The sequence below is a fragment of the Primulina tabacum genome, chromosome 3 (genome assembly GCF_025594145.1).
Source record: "Primulina tabacum isolate GXHZ01 chromosome 3, ASM2559414v2, whole genome shotgun sequence".
In the NCBI taxonomy this organism is placed as follows: Eukaryota; Viridiplantae; Streptophyta; class Magnoliopsida; order Lamiales; family Gesneriaceae; genus Primulina; species Primulina tabacum.
Window position 1 is genome coordinate 27,235,208 of NC_134552.1, and position 25,580 is coordinate 27,260,787.

At 38.9% G+C, this 25,580-nt stretch overlaps 1 long non-coding RNA gene and 1 other non-coding gene across 3 annotated transcripts in view; one reads left to right on the top strand and one right to left on the bottom strand.

The window, feature by feature from the left end:
- LOC142539102 (uncharacterized) overlaps positions 1-20,489 on the bottom strand; it is a 29,033-nt gene extending 8,544 nt beyond the window's left edge. The window contains exons 1-3 of one of the 2 annotated variants that reach the window (XR_012818812.1): positions 20,347-20,489; positions 18,323-18,428; positions 17,635-18,227 (exon numbers count right to left, since the gene is read on the bottom strand). This is a non-coding gene — a long non-coding RNA (uncharacterized LOC142539102). Of the gene's footprint in view, positions 1-17,634; positions 18,228-18,322; positions 18,429-20,346 lie in introns of those variants that run through there. The other variant, XR_012818813.1, reaches the window with a different exon arrangement.
- LOC142541194 (small nucleolar RNA R71) lies at positions 5,864-5,969 on the top strand. The gene has a single exon (XR_012819261.1). It is a non-coding gene; the product is annotated as a small nucleolar RNA R71 (small nucleolar RNA).
- Positions 20,490-25,580: the final 5,091 nt, after the last annotated feature.

The following is a 25,580-nucleotide window of genomic DNA, read 5'->3' on the forward strand; positions in this document are numbered from 1 at the left end:
TCAGCCCACATTAATGGGAATGCCCTCCATTAGTGCGTACACCAGGATGGCGCGGTCTTTCTGAACGTTACTGGTATGTGACATTAGCATCAATCGTTTTGATAGGAATGCATACCACATCGCGGGCTTGAAAAACAAATATTTTTCCAGAAAACAACTCGGAGTTTTCCACCTAGCCCCCGGGTAACATATAGATTGCAAAATGACTTCGAAATTCGGATTGGCGATTAACGCCTCTAAATCAGACTCATCAACTACAGGGGTAGCCAATAATGCATTTAGAGTGGTTGAGTCGAAAGAGACTAGCCTACCCCGTACCATAGCCGCTCCATCAGTCCTCTCGGCGGCGTTGGCGTAGAATTCACGCAAAAGAGGAACCACCGCGGCCTTAGGTGGAGCACGAAAAGATTCCCATCCCCGGTTCGCAATAGTACACGTCAAACCTAAGGATCTAGAGGATAAATCAAACCCCCGCTCTGGAATAGGGCTCCTATTAACTTTGGCATGTTCATATCTATGTCGGGCTTCCTCAGTGACAAATTTATCTCAAGTACCAGACGATGAGAAGGAAGAGGCGTGTGTTACCTTTGATTTCTTCGGGGCCATGTATGAATGTGGGTGTGGAGAGATGCCAAGGTCAATCCGCGTAGCTGTCCAGAATTTGAATGAAGAACGGAGTCACCGGCGGTTTGAGTGCTCTAGGAGTGTAAGAATTCGAGTGCCTGCAAATCAAGAAGGAGAAATTGAAGGTGATGGGTGGATTTATCAGAAATTTCGTTGTGGGGGAGAGAGTTGGGGCGCGCAGAGTGAAAAGGGGAAGGGAAGGGGATGGTTTTATAACGCGACGCGCTGGGGCGGTAAAGTTTGGCCGCCCTAGCGCGCTGCGTTCTGGGGAAAATCAGAGGGGTCGTGCTGCGGCGGTCAAGTTTTACCGCCCTAGCGCGATACCCACTGTCCCCAGCGTGCCAAGGAGTCGCGCTGAGGCGGTCTAGTGATACCGCCCTACCGCAACCGCCTCGGGTTTTTGCAAATATTTTTTTTAAATAATAAAATAACAAAATCGAATTAAGTGCAAGATAAAGGGAAGAGAGGTAGTTCTCCATTTATAGTCGAGAGCTTGAATGTCGGTCAATTTTAGTTTGGATTGTCTTGGAACTGGGTGATTCCAAGTTGTGGCTCAATTGTGCCACCCATGTAGTGTTTCAGTCGCTGGGCATTGACCGTAAACGTCCCATCCTTTCCATCCTGCAGTTCTACAGCTCCCGATGGGTATACTTTGGAAATCACGAATGGACCAGACCATCGCGACTTCAATTTTCCGGGAAACAGTCGCAACCGGCAGTTGTAGAGCAGGACATTTTAACCTTCTTTGAATTCTCTTTCGATGATCCGCCTATCATGAGCCTTCTTTGTCTTTTCTTTGTATGACAGTACGAGATCATACGCCAGATTCCGGAATTCCTCCAACTGATCCAGTTGAAGCAGACGTCGTTCATCTACATCAGTAAAGTTACAGTTTAATGCTTTTGTTGCCCAATATGCCCAATGTTCTATCTCTACAGGTAAATGACATGCTTTACCAAACAGTAGCCTATATGGTTTACTGCCTATAGGTGTTTTAAAAGCAGTCCTATATGCCCAAAGAGCATCGTCTAACATCACAGACCAATCTTTTCGACTGACACCTACCACTTTTTCCAAAATCCGCTTGATATCTTGGTTAGACACTTCCACTTGACCACTCGTCTGGGGATGATAGGGGGTAGAAATCTTATGTGTGACACCGTATTTGCTCAAAAGTTTTTCAAATAATTTGTTACAAAAATGGGTGCCACCATCACTAATGATTGCTCGTGGTGTTCCAAATCTATTATAAATATTTTTCTTCAAAAATTTCAGGACCACTTGAGCATCATTAGTGGAATATGCTTCTGCCTCTACCCACTTAGACACATAATCAACCGCAACCAAAATATATTTTTCCGTGAACGAACTGGGAAACGGTCCCATGAAGTCTATCCCCCACACAACAAAAACCTCACACTCAATGATATTGTTTAATGACATTTCATGACGGTTAGAGATGTTACCTGTCCGCTGGCATTTATCACATGTTAGCACATAAGAACGAGCATCTTTAAACAGGGTTGGCCAATAAAAGCCACATTCAAATACCTTAGATGACATCCTTGTTGGTTCAAAATAACCACCTACCTCACGGTCATGGTAATGGTTGAGGATCTGACCAAACTCCTCCTCTACAACACACCTTCTTATCGTAGAATCTGCACAAATCTTAAAAAAATGGTTCCTCCCAAAAATAATATTTCACGTCAGAGAAGAATTTCTTTCGTTGGTGAAACGATAAATTTGGTGGTGGTGTGCCTGTGACAAGAAAGTTAGCGAATTTTGCATACCAATGGTAGTGTTTCACCACTAGCAACAGTTCATCCGGAAACCAATCATCTATATCATCGTTTTCAAAATTTTCACTAACATGCTCAAGCCTAGAAAGATGATCAGCTACCACATTCTCTACACCTTTTTTACCTTTTATTTCGAGGTCAAACTCTTGGATAAGAAATATCCACCTAAGTAATCGTGGTTTGGCCTCTTTCTTAGCAAGCAGATATTTAAGGGCAGAGTGGTCCGTAAACACAATTACTTTCGACAAAACAAGGTATGAATGGAACTTTTCAAGTGCAAATACTACTGCAAGTAATTCTTTTTCAGTGGTGGCATAATTTAATTGTGCTTCATCTAGAGTCTTACTTGCATAGTATACAGTATGAAATACCTTGTTTCGCCTTTGGCCAAGGACAGCACCAGCCGCAGTATCGCTGGCATTTCACATGACCTCGAAGGGTAGATCTCAATCTGGTGCCACCAAGAGAGGAGCCGTCACCAAGCGCTCCTTCAATTCCTCGTATGTCTGTAAACAGTCAGAATTGAAATCAAAAGGCACATCTTTCATAAGTAAGGAAGATAGAGGTTTGGCAATTTTTGAAAAATCTTTGATAAAACGCCGATAAAAACTGGCGTGGCCTAGAAAACTTCTAACTCCTTTATGGATGTCGGAGGTGGTAAGTTCTTGATAACTTCCACTTTTGCCTTATCCACCTTTATTCCATGTTGTGAAATCTTGTGCCCCAACACTATGCCTTCTTGTACCATAAAATGGCACTTTTCCCAATTCAGTACCAAGTTTTTCTCCTCGCATCTTATCAACACCACCTTCAAATTCTGCAAACAGTCATCAAAATAAGAGCCAAATATAGAGAAGTCATCCATAAATATCTCAAGGAAATTTTCTATCATGTCATGAAATATAGCCGTCATGCATCGCTGAAAAGTGGTAGGGACATTACACAAACCAAAGCTCATCCGTCTAAAAGCAAAAGTGTCATAAAGACAAGTGAAAGTGGTTTTCTCTTGGTCCTCGGGTGCAATCATGATTTGGTTATATCCTGAATACCCATCCAAAAAACAATATAACTCATGACTCGCTAACCTCTCAAGCATTTGATCAATGAAGGGCAGTGGAAAGTGATCTTTACGGGTAGCATCATTTAATTTCCTATAATCAATGCACACACGCCATCCCGTAACTGTCCTAGTGGGTATTAATTCATTTTGTTCATTTGTGATAACAGTAATCCCAACCTTTTTCGGCACACATTGAATAGGACTTACCCATGCACTATCAGATATAGGATAGATAATATCTGCATCAATGAGTTTGATAGTTTCTGCTTTTACTACCTCTTGCATCTTTGGATTCAATCTTCTCTGAGGTTGCACAAGATGTGAGTATTTGTCTTCCATCAATATCTTGTGCATGCAGATTGAGGGATTGATCCCTTTGATATCCGCCACCTTCCATGCAAATGCACTTTTGTGTGCTTTCAAGTCTTCCAGCAGTTTGTCCTCCATCACATCTGCCAAAGAAGAAGAAATAATCACAAGAAATTTATTATTCTCACCTAGATAGACGTATTTCAGATGTGAAGGTAATGGCTTGAGCTCCAGAGTTGGTGGCTCCTCTAGACTTGACTTCTGAGGGGTCAAGTCTCTTCGATCGCCCCAAGTCCTCTAATCTCATCCTTATTGGCCTCTTCCATGGCTGGTTGGCATTGAGGTATGCCACTATTTCGGCTTTCTCTGCATCCAATTCATCTTCTCTCAATTCAATAGTGAGAGTGGCTTCCAAAGGGTCCCTAAGAGCATCCTGCACATAGATAGACACAAGAGCATCAAAAGCATCAATTTTATAACTATAAGTGCATTAAAAACATCAAAAGTAATCTCCTCTTGTCTCACTCTCAATCTCAATTTCTCTTCTTGCACATCAATTAGGGCCTTGCCAGTTGCAAGAACGGTCTTCCCAAAATCAAAGACATCTCCATATCCTCCTCCATGTCGAGCACCACGAAATCTGCAGGAAGAATAAATTTGTCCACTTTCACTAGCACATCCTCAATAACTCCCTGTGGATACTTGACAGATGTGTCTGCTAGCTGTAAAGACATCCTCGTCGGTTTAGGTTCTTCCAATCCAATTTTCCTAAACACAGACAAAGGCATAAGATTAATACTCGCACCAAGATCACACAAAGCTTTATGAAAAACAACATCACCAATCATGCAAGGAATAGAAAAACTCCCTCGCACCAAGATCACACAAAGCTTTATGAAAAACAACATCACCAATCATGCAAGGAATAGAAAAACACCATCGTTCTTTAAGTTTCGGTGGGATTTTGTTTTGCACCAAAGCGGAGCAATTTTCAGTTAGATTTACCGTCATGTGATCCTCCAATTTTCTCTTGTTTGCTAAGATATCATTCAAGAATTTAGCATAACTAGGCATTTGCATCAGCATCGGCAAAAGGAATATTGATATGCAATTTTTTAAATACCTCAAGAAACTTACCGAATTGCACATCAAGTTTTGTTTTTTTCAAAGCTGCGGGGAAAGGAGGAGGGATAACAATTTTAGATTGTGCGGTGGGTGCAAATGTAGAGTTAGAAGACTTATCTTTTGATGACTCAATCTATTCGTCCCTTACTTGAGATTTTTCTGTCCCTCTAGCCTCTAAGATCTTTCCACTCTTCAACTCGATGGCCTTCACTTGCTCTTTTGGATTGGTCTCTGTGTTACTTGGCAAGGTGCCCGGCTCTCTACTTGCTATCATCTTTGCTAACTATCCAATTTGATTTTCTATCCAATTTATCGATGCATCTTGGTTTTGGAGTCTAGTTTCGGTAGATGAGATGAACTTAGACATCATCTGCTCCAAATTGGACTTTTCTTTCTAGGAGGTCAGATCTGTACATTGGTTGTTTCACATATTGTTGTCCTCCCTGTGGTCGATTCTGACTATTTTGGCCACCCCATGAGAAGTTGGGATGTTGCCTCCATCCAGGATTGTATGTGTTCGAATAAGGTTCATTCCTTGGACGGTTTTGTACTCCCACTTGATTCACCGGTGCCCCTTCTTGCACATAAAAGGGATATCCATCTTGACAGTCCTTAACATAGTGTTCTCCTCCGCATTTTTCACAAAATATCTCTTGAAGACGCATAGCCGTGCCACCCATATTCAACGTCCAACTTCCTGTTCAAAACATCAAGCTGTGCAGTGATAGCAGAAATGTCAGTTACCTGGTGGACTCCTGCACTTCTCCGCTGGTTGTTCCTTTCAGGTTGATGATGATAGCTGCTAGCAGCCATCTCCTCCAACAACTCATATCCTTCCTCAGCAGTTTTTCTCAACAGGTTCCCACAAGCAGCAGCATCTATCGTAGTACGATTAAGAGTAAGCAAGCCATAATAAAAGGTTTGAACGACTAACCCAAGTGGCAGTTCGTGATGAGGACATCTTCGTAATAGATCTTTGAAGCGCTCCCATGCCTCATATAAAGACTCCTTCTTGAATTGAGCAAATGTGGTGATGTCTGCCCGCAACTTCATGGTCTTGGATGGAGGAAAGTATTTAACGAGAAACGCCTTCGCTAGGTCCTCACATGTGGTGATCGAACCTAGAGACAAACAATTTAACCATGCTTTAGCTTACTCACATAAGGAGAAAGAAAATAAACGCAACCTAACAGCATCATCAGAAACTCCATTAAATTTAAAAGTATCACAAATTTCAAGAAAATCTGCGATGTGCGTGTTTGGGTCATCTACTGCAGATCCTCCAAACTAGACTGTATTCTGAATCATCTGAATTATAGCTGGCTTGATTTCAAAGTGGTTTGCCCGCACAATAGGCCTCATAATGCTGGGGTGTGCTCCATCCAAGGAAGGCTGGGCATACTCTAGCATCGGTATGCGGCGTGGCATCTCAACATGTCTATCTTCATGGTGTTACTCCTCATGCTCGTGCTCGTGCCTCTCCATCAATTCCTTCAGTCTCTGCTGTTGTCTTCTCCTGCGGAAAGTTCTTTCAAATTCAGGGTCGAACTGCTCAAGCTCCACGTCAAGTGACTTTGGCATGTACTGGAAGAGATATCTGTAATAGAATATGGAGTGTTAATTCAATAAAAATGAGACAATGCTAAAGAAAATAACTAAAAATAAAATTGTGAATTAACAGTCCCCGGCAAAGGACGTCAAAAACTTGATCGAGCAAAACTTGCACTGTGGAATCCTCAATAAAAATATAGTTTTGAATGCTCGAAAATTAATCGCAAGTGCACGATGTCAAGTAATAATATAATGTACGAGAGTACGAGTATCGTTCCACTGAAGACTGTATTTTACAATTATTATTTTCAGTTATCAAATCTTTAGCAATGAAATTTGAATTGATTGTTTACTACTACTATGCTCAAATAAATATGCAAATAAAAATATTCAGGAATTAAATAATGAGATATACTATCTAGAATGACTGATTAAAATTCAATGAAAAATGGATTTGTTGGGAATTTCAGTTCACCTACACCTTGTTAATTTATTAATTCGTTCGATATTAATTGTATGCTTCCGACAGGATTTCCTATTCAATTGAACACGTCCTCTCGAGCTATGCCAAACTAATTCTACTCAATGAAGTAATTAAATGTCTTTAATTATTTATCAAGAGTGAATCGTATCGATCTATGAAATCCCCTAGTTTTCGCCCTACTGGACTATGACTATCGGCACGTATCCAATTTTATATGTCTATGTAAATTGTAGTTCCACGAACTATGCTACTCGTTCCTATCACAAGCTATTCTCTCGAACTCACTCGCAATATAAGATTATTATTAAAGTTAGCTATTCTTTAATAATGATAATGAAAACAGTTACACAATCAAGAATAAACCAACAATTGAAATATGAATTAACTAAATCAAAGTTCAGGGTAGGATCCCCTTAAATCCCAACAAATATGTAAGTTTAGCTACTCGAATTCATAATAAACATAAACACAACAATGTTTAAAAGATAAAAACTAAATTAGATATACTAAATTTGACGAAAACCGCAAAGACGATGCCCAGAAATCTTCGAATCTTTTATCCAAGCGCGAAATCCTCTCCAAGGCTTGTGGTGGCTGCTGAGCAATGTCTGAATTTCGTGCCTAGGCTTTCTCCTTTAGCCATCCACCTTCCAAATTGAATAAAATCCAAATAGGAAACTTTCCTATTTTAATTCGCGCTAGGGCGGTCAAGTTTCCCCGCGATCTACAGTACTACTGGTGTCTTCCGCAGCCTTTCGCGCTAGGGCGGTCAAGTTTGACCGCTCTAGCGTAAGGTCTCCTGTTCTTTTTCCTTCAGCCTCTCGCTCTGGGGCGGTAAGTTTGATCGCCCTAGCGCGAGGTCTTCTGCTTGGCACTCATTTCTTTTGCGGCATTCGCGCTGGGGCGGTCAAAGCGCGACATATTCTGTCCCCAGCCTTCTCTTCCAATTGATTTTTCTCCACTTTTCTGCACAATAACCAACTTAAGTGAGCGGTGATCAAATGCAATAAAATAAGAAGAAATAGACAGAATGTAGACTCCAAATAACCTAGAACGATGCAAACTACGACTCACACAATGTATTAAAACACGTAAATATTACCTCTATCAAGTCATAAGGGCTATGGGACGCGTTTGAGGGTATACTTCGGGTGAAATCACGCAAGGCTGCGTGCATGGGACCTTAAAGCCGAGTTTGATCTGTCCAGGAGGGATTTGAGCGTGTGCCAGGGTAGCTGGTCAGGTCGGGGCCGAGCTAGTTTGGGCTAAGATTGACTACGGTGCTAGGAGTGCAAATAGGGCTAGGGTTTTTGCAGTTCATTAACTTATTGCAAGGTGTTAGAATATTTCATGTTCGTAATCTTGATTTTGATATTAACAGAACTTGTTATTTTGTTTATAATGAATTTACCTAAGTGCACAGAAAGCTACCGAGCCTAAATTGAAGCTATCGAGACGCAAACTAAAAGCGCCAACTGATTGCCCTAACTGAACCAGTTCAACTGATATATCGAAGATCAGTTCAACTGATATATCGAAGACCAGTTCAACTGATTGTCCAGCTGATAGGTAGTTCAACAAAAGATCTTCAGAAGCCCGGGCAGTTGATAAGGAGCTCATCTGATGAAAAGCGCAGCTGATTAGTTCAACTGAAGCAGTGAAATCAGTTCAGCTGATGAGCCAACTGATTTCATCAAACCGGTTTTAGAACATTTCAACTGACTAGTTCAGGACATCAGTTAGGAGCCGACCAGTTTGAAGACCACGACAAGCTTATCTAAGTGGAATCCAGCTGTGCGCATTAAGGAAAGCAATTGTTCAGTAAGTGGACAATAATGAACGTTGCAGCGGAGCTTAAAGTCAAGAAGTTCCAGAATGACTGTCAGAAAGGACAAGACACAAATATCGAGGAACATATTCAAACTTCAACAGACATATTTGATGAGTATTGAATAACGGTCACGAAGCCTCTGTAAATACAAGATCAAGATCATCAACAAAGAAGTGTGTAAAAATCATGAGAAAAAAAGAAGGTCACGCTCAAAGTATATCAGCTTAAAAGAAACAATCCGCCCAGATTTGAGGGAACACTTCATGGTGTTATCAGCTTAGATTAGAAGTACAATTCCTTCAGTGTGTGAGAACACTTCTGTATCAGTTCTCACAAACGCACACACCATCACTCACATATACACAAAGAATAGAGCTTACTGAATAGCTGAGTGAGTCTTGCACAAAGACGTTAAACTTGTGTATGTAGTCTTTAACACATAGATGTTAAACAAGTGTTGGCTGGAAGGTGCTGCCTTCAGTCTAGGCTATGAGTTCATTTAGGCAGTGGGTAAGTCCTAAGCTGAGAGGGTTTGTACAAGTAGTTATATAAATCAAAGTCTTCTAGTGGATCCTACCCGAGGTGGTAGAAGGGGTGACGTAGGAGCAGTTAAAGTCTCCGAACATCCATAAACATATCTTGTGTGCTTAACTATTTAACTATTGTTTTCAAATTTATTTGATCAGTTCGAGCTGATATCAGTTTAGTTCTCACCAGAATTGAACTGATACAAGCAAGAACTGATCCCCCTTATTTCAGTTATTCAGTTCACACAACGTAAAAAGCTCTCAAATTAACCAGTTTTCTTAACGAAAGATTACTTCGAGTATTTTTCGCTTGGTTTAACACCAAACTCAATTTAATTCATTGGTGTTTACATTCTTAGAACATGAGATATTATAGTTCATTGAGAATATCGTGTTTGAAGGACCTTCTTAGGTATCTAGAACCGATCTATCAATTGGTATTAGAGCTAGTTGGTATAAGAAGAACATTTGAAAACTGATATTTTAAATTTGTTTCAAAATGTTATTTAAAATGGTTTTTAAAATCCTCTTAAAAATTTTATATGAGTTTACCAAGGGAAGAGATAAGATTTTTGGATCTGCAACTAACATTGTATCCACTTCTCTCACCTACATATTTTGTTGTTTTAGCAACTTGCAGGGTTTTGAGTCCAAACTGACAGCAGAATAGCTAAACTGATCAGTGGACAAGATTTCAGTTTCCAGCCTACCAGTTCTACTGATCAACAAACGAAACCCAACTACACTGAAATTTTGGATGATTAGGAGCTTAATAATCAGCAGTATACCACCGCTTCATTGCCATATAAGATCAAATTAGATGATCAATGAGTTTCATCATCAGTTGAATCTAGTTTGAGTCAGCTAGATCAGTTAGCCAGCATCGAGATTAAGTCCAAGGTAAATTAACTGCTCTTCTGGCAAAGAAACTCAAGATCGATGCAGCATTTCAAAGCATTCAAGGCAACCAATTGTTGATATATTCATGTCTATTATGTATAAACTGACTGATATTTGATGTTGTGTAAAATTTGCTATTAAAGTAGCAATTTCCCTTACACATGTTGGTCTACTTAAGCGTATGATACAAGGGACGCGTATTTGATTAAATAAACATCATATTTATCCAGTTAGTTTCTATGTAACAGAACTATTATCTTAAGATTTATTGCCTAAACTGCTTGAATGTTAAAAGTTGCTAAAACTTCATTAAACCGCGTAAATGATTATATTTTTAAGAAGAATTTTTAATTCAGTTCTTGAGTGAGACCTTTCTTATCCCTCGAACTGAAAAATGTTTTAAACTCGTTTTTTAATTCATTTCTTGAGGCGAGGCTTTCTTATCCCTCGACCTAAAAATGTTTTAAACTTGTTTTTCACTTTTTTCAAGGAAAAGAGATCACGGCTTGGTGCCAAGAAATGAAAATCACTCAGTCTTTCACTTCTGTTACTTATCCTCAAGCCAGTGGTCAAACAGAGGTTGTTAACAGAATTATTGGGCAAGCCTTGAAAACCAGGCTACAGGGCAAAGGAAAAGACTGGGTGGAAGAATTGCCTAGTGTTCTCTAGGCATATTGAACTACTCCCCAAGCACCTACTCAAGAGACTCCTTTTAATCTAATATATGGTTCTGAAGCAGTTTTGCCGGTTGAAATCGAGCAATCTTTTGCCCGGGTAAATCTTACCCGGATGACAATGATCAAAGCCGGTCAATGGAATTGGATCTAGTGAAAAAAAATAGAGAGAGCAGGCTCTAATTCGAATGGAAGCTTACTGAGGGCGGGATTATGAAATCATACAACAAACGAGTCCGAATCCGATACTTTCAGATAGGAGATCTGGTGATGAAAAAAGTCAATCCAGCCGGAGATGTGGGAAAATTGGAAGCTCGGTGGGAAAGATCTTATAAAATAACCCGGAAAGTTAGCTCGGGAGCATTTTATCTAGAGGAAGCTCAAGGACGTTCTCTCAAGCGACCATGGAATCCATTTCATTTAAAGAAGTATTTTGTTTTGAAAGGTGTAATTATTTGAAGACATAATGAAAGTTATATTCTTCTCATAAAGTATATGAATGTGAATGTTATATCTAAAAGCCGGGAAGAACAAAGCCCCGGTTAATCTATAAGCTCAGGGCTCTAAACCATGGCTCGGAGCACCACACCTCGACCATTCCCAAGTCTCGAGACATGATCCCCATCCCAAGGCTCCGTACCTTGGTTATTTATAAGCCCAGTGCTCTACACCCTGGTTTGCGGCACCACACCTCGACCATTCCCAAGTTCCGGGACGTGATCTCCGGCCCAAGGCTCCGTACCTTGGTTATTAATAAGCCCAGGGCTCTACACCCTGGCTCGGGGCACCACACCTCGATGATTCCCAAGTCCCGGGACATGATCTCCTGTCCAAGGCTCCGTACCTTGGTTATTAATAAGCCCAAGGCTCTACACCCTGGTTCGGGGCAACACACCTCAACCATTCCCAAGTCGCGGGACATGATCCCCGGCCCAAGGCTCCGTACATTGGTTATTAATAAGCCCAGGGCTCTACACCCTGGCTCGGAGCACCACACGTCAACCATTTCCGAGTGCCGGGACCTAATCCCCGTCCCAAGGCTCCGTACCTTGGTTATTAATAAACCCAGAGCTCTACACCCTAGCTCGGGCACCACACCTCCACCATTCTCAAGTCTTGGGACATGATACCCGGCCGAGGGTTCCACACTCTGGTTATTGAAACAATCCATGCTTTGTACCCAGACTTAGAGGGTCTACACCTCAAGCGATTATTAAGTACGAGGATTTTCATTCAGGCTCAAGGTTCAACATCCTGGTTACTAATTTGGAGTGACCGGTTAATTTACAACACTTAGAAATTTTTGTGATTTCTTATTCACAAGTCGTGATTGAGATTATCTCTAAAGCCGGGTATATGGTAAGCATTAAAGAATAAATGGAAACACTGCGTATGAAGACAAAATGATTGAAATTTCATTAATAAAAAGCCCGGAAGCTAGAGATTACAAGGAAAGAAAATAAAAGAAAAGAATAAAATCCTATTCTAAGTCTATTTGGCCTGACCCCGGCTGCTCTTCCTCTATTTGATCATCTTTCTCCTCTTCGCCATCCTTGGGAAGGGATGCTATGGCTCGGCCAAAGTCCGAGAAGTTTTTCCAATCCTCAAGGATAGCTCGGCATCTTCAAATTTCACCCGGCACATGTCAAAGCCGGTCTTAAAGAGAGGATAGGCTCGGTCCACAATGGCCGCCTTGAATTCAGAAGATAAGTGGAAGGAGGTCTGCCATTTATCTTTATTATGCTCAGCCAGGGCCATGACGTTTTCCGTTTTCTCCACCCGGGATTGCTGTACCTCTACCTGCTCGGATAGAGAACGATTCCTTGACTCCAAGGCAAATACAGTACCTCGCAGAGCTTCCTCCCGGACAAGACCCTCATTAATGTCATCTCTGGCCTTGTCCAGAGTGACATTGAGGTCGGCCATTTCTCCTTCGTGGGTTGTTTGAGCCCGGGAAAGCTCCCCTCACAATTGCTCCTGACCGGGCTTTGTTATTGGCAGTGGTGGCCATCGCCGCCACCTATTCAAAAGCTAAAATCAGCAGTTGAACACCCTGTTCACAAGAGGTTAGTAATAAAAAAAAGGAGAGAAGAGAAGATTGAAGAACTTACAGATAAAATGCGGTTGGACCCCTCGAAGAGTATGGAGGTGGGAAGGGAGCTCTTCAAATGTGCCTCCTCGACTGGAAGCAGCATCTGTTTTAGCAGTAGGAGTCTAGTTGGAGTGGCTACCTCTATGAGGATGTTGGCCCGGGAAGGCAAACTGGGCTGCAGAAGCTCTTGGAGTGGCCGGCTTTGGACATGAGGATTGGATTGTGTTGCTTGGGAGGGTGCGCCCTGGCTTTCCCCCTGGATACTCTCTACAGCATCAGTTCGGGGCTTGTGGTAACTTTTCTTTTCCTCTAGACGAGGGGAACATGATCTTCATCTTCCTCCAGGGAGCCAGTCACCTCCCGGTCTTGATGACTTTTCGCCCGGACTGTTTCCTTCAGCCGAGGCCGCCTCCTCCTCGGCCGTTTTTCTCAGCAGCTGCTCTCCAGGCTGCCAGACTCTGCTATTTCGCTGCCTTCTCAGCCGCCTACTTCTTGGCTAAGGCCTCCTGCATCTCTATATTATCTGAACAAGGAAAGAAAGGGTTAGTGTTATTCTAAAAAAAAAAGACAAGAGGAATAAACAACAGAGTTTGAAGGAAAGAGTTATCGGATTGAGCACCCGAGCCAGCAACTTCTTCAATGACCCGGTCTAATGGATCTTCTACCCTGGCACTCAACCCACCCGTATGTTACCAAGTTCTCCTCAGAGATAAGGGTAGAAGAGGAGAATTTTTGACCCTCCACCAACTCTTGGCTTCGGGTGTATGATTCCTCAAATTTGTAGGATTTGAAGAGAGAAGGTTGTGTAGGAAGCGAAGGGAGAACCCCGGTCAGACAAGGAAGAGGGGCCGGGAGGTGAATGAAAAAGAATCTTCCTTTCCATCCCTTCTGGACAGAAGGGATATTATTAAAGAACCGGGAGTTAAGCCTGGCAGACAGAGAGAAGGCGTTATCTACCAGTCTGCAAACAAAAAAGTGATGAAGAATAAGGGGGTGATGAGGAGACTGTTCATTTAGAAAAGGATATAGGCCGAGGCCATAATCCGGAAGGAATTAGGGTGGGTTTAGTTAATAGGTACACCAAAAAACCTGGTGACTCTATGTAGAAGGGGGGAATGGGGAACCGGAGACAATTTCTAACTTGATCCCGGAAAAAAATGGTGAAGCCGGGGGGAGGGTTGTTGGCCCTATCAGAGGGGCCTGGTATCAAAATTTGGTAAGAAGAGGGGATGGAACCAAGGGTCCTGAGTTCCTCATCCGCTCTCGAGCGCAAAGTGCTGCACATTGAAGAGAACCGTGGAACCCCCGGGTCTCAGATTGGGGTGGGGAGGAAGCTCGGGTTTTGTCCTTGTCCTTGCCCTTGCTCTTTTTCAAGGCTCGGGAGAGACCAGCAGATAAGGATTTTGGATGTTTGATTTTGTGCTTTTTTGAGGAGAGGATGAAGGAGCGTTGTGGAGGAGGAGAAGGGGTAGAATCGGAGCGCATCGCGGTGGACTCGTGGCTAGGCGAGCTTCGCGCATTTGCTCCGGAGGTAGAAGAGGTGAAATTTGACATTGCTAAGAAGAAGAGAAAGGCAGAAAACTTACAGAATTAAATTGGAGTGAAGAATCGGTGATTGACGATCGACGGAGAAGATGAGCACTATGCGTCGGAGAAATCTAGAGAGAAATTCAAAATTTCAGAAAGTGACAAATGAAGGGGGTGTGTTTTTTTATATAGGTGGAGGAAATTGATCTCAACCGTTGATCTAAAGTTGGATCGAACAATCAGGAGGCATCTTGGAAATTGTGCAGGTAGATGAAAGGACGTGCACGGATATCGAAGCGTCAGACTTATCATATTCTCAGAATACGAAACGTTTCAGACCGTTTGAATTCTAGGACATACGTCATCATGACATCTGTCACGCCCCGAGTCTGAAGCATCGGTGACATCCGGCATTGTTTAACAATTAAATTGAAAACAATAAAGCCTCGGATCAAATCAAACCAGTCTTTTTCATAAATAAAGTATTGTCTTACAATGACAATGGAATAAAATACATCAGAGTTTCAAATAGCGGAAACGAAAGAAAAGCAAAATCTTGAGTTCTGATCTTGATCTCCGGTTCACCAACCCCAGAAAGCATCTTGCTCTTCCTCTTCCAGTTGCTCCTCATTTTTATTTGAAATTTGTAAAGGGTGAGTGTTTTGGGAAACACTCAGCAACTGGGGGTCGATCGATTCCAAAGATACATATAGAACTTAGTTTTCTTAAAACGTTCTTTTAACAGACTTTCAAAACTTAATATTCTTAACTTATCAGGACAGAGACAAATCGAATAAATGACAGAATTCATCAGATGATTCATAACAATTCAGAAACCAATTACTCAATTCAGAACAGAACATATCAGAACAGACAGAACATTGTTACTCATCTCATTTCCATGGTCAAATTGTCCCCAATATGTTAGTCCTCTAAGGGGTGAGGTCAGAACACGGTTTTATACCCACCGTTGGGGGCCAGACAGAAATGGTTTTATACCCACCATTGGGGGCCAGACAGAATCACAATTCTCATCCCATTTCAAATCAATTTGTAACAGTGCAACACAGATTCAGATTTACCAGACAGAACGTATCAGAGTTTTCAAATATCAGAGTTTCAGACGGATTCAGCGTAACCAAAGAATTTCGAATAACAGACTGAGCATATAATCGATCGAAATTTTAAACGGACAGACTTCATATTTTCGAAAATGGAGACACACACTCATGCATGTCATAATATATATTCAAGTTTAAAAATACAAACGAATATATAACAAAAGCCCACTTACAGTATTTGCAGATTTTGATACAACACGTCTTCTCAAAAATCGGGCAGCACTTCGGCGCAACTTTGGAAAATGCAGTCTTCAATCACACAGCACCTCGACGTAGGAATTCTGTTCTGGACTGTACGAGCTTTCCTTTCTTCTTTTTCCTTGCTTGAATCGGCCGAAGGCTTGAAGGTGAGGAGAGGGCCGAAATTTTGTAGCTTTTTGAGGGATTATTTGAAGTGCATTTGGCATGAGGATTGTGGTACTATTTATAGAGAAATGCTAGCCCTTTCATCTAGCCCTTGGTCGACCACTTGGGCTCCAAGAAAAGGTTTAATTGTGTTTCAATTCTCCATGCATTCCTCAAGTTCAAGGCTATCCATAATTGTGGTCCAAAATCCCAGTGCACCCTTAATTGTCATCTTGATTTTCTAAAGGGTCATTCCTTGCATCAATAATGTGTCCTAACCCTTAGCTTAATCCCTTAGCTCCTTTATGGGTTTACTTAAAAGTCTTTTCTTGTATATTTAATTTGTTCAAACCTTTAGCTTAACTTTTAGCTCCCTTTTTGGCCTTGTTAGGACAAGCTTGGTTGAGCTTCTTCGAGCTGAAGGTTCGTGTTCTTGAGCTGGGGTTTCACTCCTCTCGTGAAAATTCTTCGATGGATATGGTTATTTGTAGCTCGGCTTCCGGTTGAGCTCATTCCCGAGCTTTGAAGTTACTTCCACGAGTTACTAGCTGAAAATCTAAGTTCATAATTAAGTTTATAATTAGAATGAAAGTATTTTGATCTTAGATTAAGCTAAGTTTTAAGCTCGTATATTTCTTACCTTATTTACTTGGGATCGTAAAATCTCGGGTTCTCACAACATCATCTCCACTGCCCGAGAAGACTAAATGACAAAAATATTTTCACAGACCGGGAGACATAAGGCGCCGGCATCTTATTCAAAGACCGGGAGACATAAGGCCTCAGCATCTTATTCAATGTCCGGGAGACATGAGTTCTCGGAATCTTATCTTAAGCCCGGAAGATTGAAATTCTCGGCACCTCATCCCATATCTGGGATATTGAAAGCCCCCGATGCTTTTATAATCTGGAATTGGTTATCTTTCTATTAAAGCCTAAGCGTGACTGATCGGGACAGCGAGTAAGACTCTAGCCCGACTATTTAAGGGATGGGTGGTGATACCCCCCTAACAGCCCGGGTCATGGATGACGCGGGAAACTACATGGATAGCCCAAATTGGAGTCAATATGCGTATGACTTTCTTCAGCAACCGGGCATGGGATTACCCGGGATATTTTCTCCCCGGGAAATCAGAAGCCCGGGCTGTCGTGCAATCTCCCAGGAGCTTTTACCCGGGCTACCTCGAGAAGCGCATCACACTCGAGTGTACCATATGGGATATCTTATGCTTGGCAATCATTACTGTCTGAACTAAATGGGTTTGGCGTGTTAGGAAGTCATCAGAAACAGGGTATGGGCAGCCGTTTTGCCATACTTAGCAGGTGGGCACTGAAAACAAGGTAATAATGGGATTTTCTCCTATAAATAACAGGTACACTTCTCATTTACAGATTCTGAAATTTTGAATTCTTGAGCATTTTCACGTATATCACCACATATACAAGCCACTTCACCTTTCTTCTTCACCTGCTGACTTAAGTATCGGAGTGAATACGTCGGACACCCTTCCGACGTCCATTCACGTATTCGTTTCATTGTCTCCAGGTTGCGGTAGAAGCCCGAGATATACACCGCAACCCGAGATATACCTTCCTCACAGATATATTTTCCTTGCTCATTTTCCTAAAAACATCATACTTATATCACTATCCAGTAGATCGCCCTGACTTTGCTCACCCGATTTATCCGGAACACATCAATATATATACACACACGGAGGGAGAGAGATAGAGAGAGATAAATATATTTTCAATGTGAAATCAATGATAAAAGGTCACATATTTGGAAATATTGTTTCTAGTTTGATACTTACGGCCATGCATTTCTCAGCACACTTTACCATTATTTTTTCACTAGTCAAGATGATGGTGGAAAATGTAACTCTAGTTTTAGTGAAAATTGTAAAAAGAATGGATGGATTCATCTATTATTTATTTAATGACAGAACAGAAATTGTGCTACCCCATTTCCACATTGGTTTGTGGGAGGATGATGAAAATAGTTACATACCCACAAAAACAAGAATGAGAGAAAATAGTTATTTAATGACATAACAGAAAGTGTGCTACCCCATTTCCACATTGGATTAACAGATACGGTTGGACACAACATATAAGAACAAGAATGAGAGAAAATAGTTACATACCCACAACATAGGCGACCAATCAGAAACAATGATAAAGAATTGAGATCATGCACCGATGCTTACATCACATTGCCCACAAAAAGGACTATGCTGCTAAATACCAGAGGTCTAAAGTATAATTTATTAGACCAAGCACTGAAATAAACCGAAGAGAATATTTGTGCGACTGCCAAATGAAACCGTGTGAAGTCAAAATAACTTACATCTTTAGCTCCTTCAGCAACTTCTTTAGGTTCCTCAGAAGCTAGGCCCTTTTTCCTTTTCTCTCTCTGTGATTGAGAATGGCGCCTAGCTTTATTGGTCTTGTGTCTGCATACAAGATAATATATTAACACTTCACTTAGAACCGGGATATGATGTCAGTTAGTGATTCAAGTCTGCATACAAGAGAAATATATAACACTTCACTTAGAACCAGCTATACACATCACAGAAAAAAGGAATTCAAGCAAGATGTCTAGAAAATCAAAGACCCAAATCGTGTTTACATCTATTATATTCAAATATTCAAGCAAAGAATTATCACATACTTCATATTATCGATCTAGTAATGAGAATTCAAGCAACAGGATATCATAAACAAAATCTCCAGAAACTTAGCAAAAAATAAAAACACAGATCTATATCCTGAATCAACTTTGTAACCACAAAAACAGTGACTCAAATCGAACACTCCTATATTCTCAATACACTCTTATAAAAAATTTATATTTTCTATTTTGAAAACAAACGATTGTTCATGAGCCCTAGTTGGGAGAGTCTATGCTCCTCCTAGAGCTTTACTCCCCCTTCTCATAAATTGACATGTGTCTTTTTTATATATATAAAAAACTCATTTGCAGTCTTTTTTTTCTTTTTTTTTTCCATTCCTCTCTCGTTCTCTTTTTTCGTTTTTCCCAACTTAATGTTGATTTGTCATTTTTTTAAGACTTGTTTCATTATTATTTATTTATTTTTATTAATATTTCATACTTGTAACCATAATAGCCCTACTAATGATAAAAAAATACATCGTAATAAACTTTAAAAATTACAAGGAATTTACATTTACTAGCTAGAAAAAAAATACATCATAATAAACTTTAAAAATTACAAAGAATTTACATTTACTAGAGAAAAAAAAATTATAACTCATAATAAATTTTACGAGTTATAAACATCCATAAAAAATGGCCATCGTTTCTTTCAAATTTTATAATTTGTTTATTAAAATTAAGAATTTTAAAATCAGATATTTTAAAATAATAGTGATAATATATTTGTATTCATTAATACTACAAAAAAATGCAAATTTATTTAATTTCAATTCTATTTAATTTTTTGAGCTAAAATTTATGTAAGTTTTTGTGTTTATATATGTTTTACTTTTATTTTTAAAACAAAATTTATTTTATTCAAAACATTCTAATTTGGAACAAAACAAATTTTCGAGTCCATCAGAAAAAAATTAATTATGTGGGGTCCAAAACTACTCTAACACCATACAAAAAAAAAAAAAAAAAAAATTATCACTCCTAAAATATTCTTATTAATTTGAAACTTATCCTCTTATTTTAAAGGAGTAAAAATTAATATTAATTTTTAAAATTATTTAAAACAATTCATAATTCATAAGTTTATTTTATTTCTTTAAAATATATTTTTATTAATAATTGTTTCCAATTTAGTTTAGATAATTAAAAATAAAAATATATGAAGAATATCTTGGAATATTTAAATTCTAGGATTTAGATTTTGAAAATTTTAATTAATAAATATAATAATATTAATGGTCAAAGAATGGTAAAAAGACATATGATTAGAAGTATGAGTGAATAATAAAATTAGATTCTTAAAAAACAAAATTAAAAAGGGAGGAGAAAATGAGAAAAGAAAAACAAAAAGTTTAGGTGAAAAAGATAAATAAGAAAAGAAAGAAAAAGAATAGAGGATTACAGCATAAAGAAAATATAAAAATATATATATATATATATAATAGAATAAGACACGTGTCTATTGTTAAGGGAAGGAGGAGTAATACTCCAGGAGGAGCATAGACTCTCCCTAGTTAGTTAGTGTTTTGATATACACGGGATTCGGCTATGACAGCGTTCGATCGTTCAATAAATAATTGACTTGAATTCATAACAAACCGTGACCAAAATCTCGTACAAAATCAATAAAATAAAGTACCACGAATTTGAGAGAACAAGGTAGATTTATAAACGTGGATAGATTTGGAACTTACCGTAGATGAGAAGCGTCTTGTAAATCTGAAACCGTGACACAAATCTTCACAATTCTCACTAGAAAAAGGAAATAAGAAGGAAGGATTCTGTAGAAGGAAAAACTCTATCGCCAGCTAAACGAAGAAAAGAGAGGAGCGCGAGAGATTTGTGATTTGGCGCCCTGTTATAATTAATCTCTATTTTATTAATAATATGGTTTGTGTGCTGTAAATAATAAAATTTATTATAAAAAAATTATTGTAAGACTATTAATAATATGTGAGGCAAGCTATAAATATTAAATTTTAACAGCATATATATAGCTCGTCGTTGAAATAACTATTTACGGCATGTATTTTTTGCACGCCGTTGTTTGTATCAACTATAATAATATTAAAAGCGAACATGGATAGGTGTGCCATAAATACTACCATTGGCGGCGTGCTTTTAATGTGTGCCATCGATGCTCCGCTGCAAAACGTAGTTTTTGTTGTAGTGAATATTTTTCAATAAATATTTTCAAGGATTTTTTTTTTACAGTTATTTTCAAGGCTTATTAATATTATTAAATATGATTAATTTTTTCTAAAAATTATAGAGTTCAAATTATTTTACGAGACGATCTCGATTTTATTCGGGAACCCGGTTTTGGTCAAATGAGGGACTTTTAAAAGCTCAAAAATATATTTTTTTGAAAATTAAATTTTATAAATTTTAATTTTACAATTAATTAGGCATTATTGGGCATAAATTGTCTAAGATTAGAAGGTCCCATTATCCCTAAACAAAAAGCTCAAAAACCCCAACCCATTAAGCATCAAATTTCGAAAATTTATAAAAGCCATCCTAGGTTATTTAGAAAACCCTAGCAGCCGAAATTCACACACAACGGACACATATTTTCGAAAATTCCTAGTGGATAAAACAAGGAGTCTTCGTCGCCCGTTCGTTCTTCTTCGCACCCCATGCCAACTATCGAATATTCAAGCGTTTTAAACGCTAAGGAATGTCTCTAAACTTTTTTGACACAACATTCAAATCATATTATGAATTTTTTACGTATTTTTGCATGAAAAACATTGGATTTCAAATTGCTTAACGTTTTTATGATTATTTTCAAAGTTTTGATGATTTTACGCATGTTCGATAAATAGTATGAATTCCAAGGGATTGGCTGCCAACATAGGATGTTTAATGAGTGGAACATGGACGATTTAAGGTGGAAACGAGCGCTAGAATCGAGCTTGGCTAGGGAGAGGAGTCCTAGGGTTTTCGAATGGTGCCCACATGATTAAAGCATGCGGCTCGGTGCATGTCTACGAGTGGCTCGGCCAAGGCTTGTCTAGGGGCTAGGTTGGACGTGATCAAGGGTTATGAAGAGTACTAGCATGGCTAGGACTCGAGTACAGCAGCTAGGGGAGAGTCCTCATGAATTAGGACTCTTTCCTACGCACGATTCGGGAGCTGCGGCTAGGGTGGCTCACGCCTCGGTTTTGGGCTGGCTAGGGTTGGTCAGTAAGGTCCAAGAGAGTCTTAGTTAGGTGCCTGGGCTGCTGTTTCACAGTTGCTCGAAGCAAAAAAAAAAAGGAAGAAGGGCCGCGACCTAGGACATGCGCGCCTGGGTGCGTGTGGCATGGTTGAGGGTTGGGAGGCTCGGTGCTGTCCAAGAGGCTTCTGTAGGGTTCTTAGGGGGTCTGGTTAGGGTATGGTTCAATGTGGCTCGGCCATGGTTCGATGAACTTAGGACAATGGCTCAAGGGAAAATGGCTAGGGTTCGAACTTAGGGTTCAGGAGAAAAGGGTTCGAATAGTGGTCGAGGAGTCGATTCATGGTTCATGAGGGTAGTTTAGGTATGAAAAGTTTATATTTAAAGTTTGGAAGAAAATATTAAATTTGGGATTAAATCGGTATTAAAACGCTTCACGAATTAGTAATTAAGGAAATAAATCGAAATCATCGAGTTTAAGTTAAATAAAAATGTTAGAAGTCAAATTTAAACTTAACTAATTATTTGGGATAGTCTCGAGTTAATAAAAGTGAGAAAATTTCTAAATCGAGAATTTTAGGGTGCAAGGGCAAAACAGTCATTTTACTCTTAGGTAGTGTGGAAAACGTTGCAGTGTCCCGGGGGATCATAACATATATTAAATGATATTTTTATAACGATTATGATGAAAATATGAGATTTTATGATTTATGATAAAGCTGTGCAATTTTTACTATTAAAAATGATATTTTTCAAATGTGGGAAGGACAAGATATTTAATGATTAAAAAAACAAAAGAAAAATTATTTTGAATGATGTGAATTGACTCTGACATAAAAAATATAATATATGATTTTTGGGAATATCGTGATGGAGGAGGCCCATCAGAAGGAGCCCGTTTACGGGAGAAAGCCCATAAGGAGTCCAACGATCGTATTTCATTTTACGTCGGTGTCTAGTGCCCGTCCCATGCGCAATGGTGAGCTAAGACTTATCAATCGACCAGATGATAAAGGCTAGTCACTTTCAAGGATCAAACTTCATCCAAAATGATAAATGATTGAAAGTTTTACGATTTGACAAATTATGATTAAATTATGCTTACAAATTTATTTTGAATAAAAGTATGATTTTTAATGCATGTGTTTGCATATGAATATTTTCTACTCATGTTTAGAACATGCTGAGTCATTAGACTCACTAGGTTTGAATGTTGCAGATGATGATGATATTGAGGGAGGCGCTGACACTTGAGTTGATCGAGTTCAGCAGCACACTCCCGAGAGACTTTATTTTCCGCTTAGCTTGATAGTTAAAAGTTTAAAGATTTTGTTAATGATTTTATTAGATATTTTTATGCTTTATTTTGGAGTTAGGATGATCATGTTAAATGTTAGAGTTTAATTTTGATACTTGACGATTTAGGGATTTTTATGCACTTGAGATTTTAAATGCTAAATTATTTTGATTTATGGAAATGTTAAGTTATTTCAATTGGTGAATTTCGAAAGTATATATAGAAAAAAACTTTAGTAGGATTTTAAAGTTAAAAAAGTAGTGGATGTTTTATTAGTTTTACTTCAGTTCTACTTGGTCTATTAACTTGATAAGTCTCCTTCAGTTCAATTACGCTTTTCCAATTCGTTATTGGTTCAGTTTAAGTCTTTTGATAGGTTACTAGTCAATTTGTCAAACTCTAAAACTAATAAATTCCAACAATGGTGTGGGGTTGTAATTAGAAGTCAAACGATAATTTGTAACTAATTGGATAGGGTCGCTGAGCGTGGTGGTGATTCGGCCTAACAAGGCACGATAAATGTGATAACGTGGCGCACATATAACTATTTTAGGACTTTTTTCTCTGAAATTTCTCTCTTTTTTGGTGAACATGGGATTTGAAATTTTTCGTTTTGCAATTATTCTAACATCCATTGAATAATTGAACAAGTAAAGCGGCTCCAACAAAAGATATGATTTTTTAAAAAAATTTCAAGTTTTTCGAAAGAAAAAATTTAAAAAGATAACAGTCTAATTTGAACACCCACACAAGTTGTGCAGCTTCGGGTAGTGGGTGAAATATTATCTACCAATAGTAGGGTTTTTTTTATAAATAATTTAAATTTAAAAATTTGTAAAAATATTTTTTAAAAAAACATTTCAAATGTAATACAGTCCTTGCTTACGAAGCACGAATCATTCTCCACGTGAGCATTACCCGTGCTTGGTAAGCACAGCACAGATGCTCCACGTTGGCGAGCATCCGTGCTTACCAAGCACGGATTCTCCAACGTGGAACATGATCCGTTCTTCGTAAGCACGGACGCTCCACGTGTGCGAGCATCCGTGCTTACGAAGCACGGATTCTCAATATTATATTGTTTTTATCGTACTTTATTTTGTCTTTTTCTGTAATTTCCTTTCCCTTCGTTTATTTTCTGAATATTTCACGTGAAAATTCCGAATTTCCTTCAGTAATTGAAGCTTCATGTGAAGTTCAATAATGAATTCTAAATTTCCTTCGGTATTTTCGTTCTATATAATTTTGTGAACTGCGACGAATGAGTTATCAATTTCCTCTTTAATTTCGCATAAATTTTCTCTCAAATTTCATCGGCAAAATGTATAACATCGAAGTACTCTTATATTTTGGTGGTCATGTAATTATCGATAATGGATCGGATGAATATAGTATTCCATTTGTTAGACCGATACGAGTATTACGATCTATTAATTTGTTGTAGTTGGTTGAAGTTGTGCATAAAATGTTAGGAATCGATCCAACGAATTTTTCTCTGAAGTTGTCAACAAAATATTCATTCATGGAGAGATCATCTTTGCATGAAATTCAAGTCAATCTCGTTGATGATTATGCTTTACAATTTATAATGCAATGTGACATTATGAATATGTTTCATTTATACGTGGAAGAAAATTCAATTGAGCATCATGTTGGATTTGATGATCCTGAATCTTACGTTCCGCATGCATCCGATTCAGGGTTCAATAACCAACCCGATGCTTCTACATATTGTGGTTTCCAGGATCTAGAATCTTATGTTCCACAGGTTACTGAAGGACTCGATAATCTAAATTTCGAAAAAATAAGTGGGTCTTGGGATCAATATATCAATGTCTCGTCGGAACAAAATCATGTTCCATATTGGCCGAATACAACATTAGATACGAGTGCTCGTTGTCCGGATCTGGCCACTAATGATGATATTTCCAGGAGTGATACTGAACCCGATATGTCATGTAAGACTTTACGTTATCAATATCCCGTAGCAGTTGCAAAAAAATGAGTCTAGCAGACCTTCTTTGATAGTCAGGGAACAATATTCCTCCAATAATCATTAACGCAACACAACGAGTTTATTTCACAACATCACTTCTGAACTATCATCATTAACAAGGTTAGACATGCAATGGTCGTGTAGTGCAGTCATAGACAAATGACCACCTTTCAAATGTTTTGATGATGGTACAAATCCCAACAAATCAAAACATATGTGTTGTTATTTCTCAACTGTATGTGACACATCTATTCCAGTGACTGCTTGACCATCAATTGTTAGACCCCAAATGATTGAAACATCTTGTAACGTGATAGTTGCTTCACCACATGTAAAATGAAACGTGTGGGTTTCGCGCCGCCAACGTTCAACAAAAGTAGTAATCAAATGATCATCAAAAATGTAGAACTCGTAATTTAGACTACGTATGAGCCATGCATAATTCTAGTATTTAAATTAAAATGATTTTTATTGC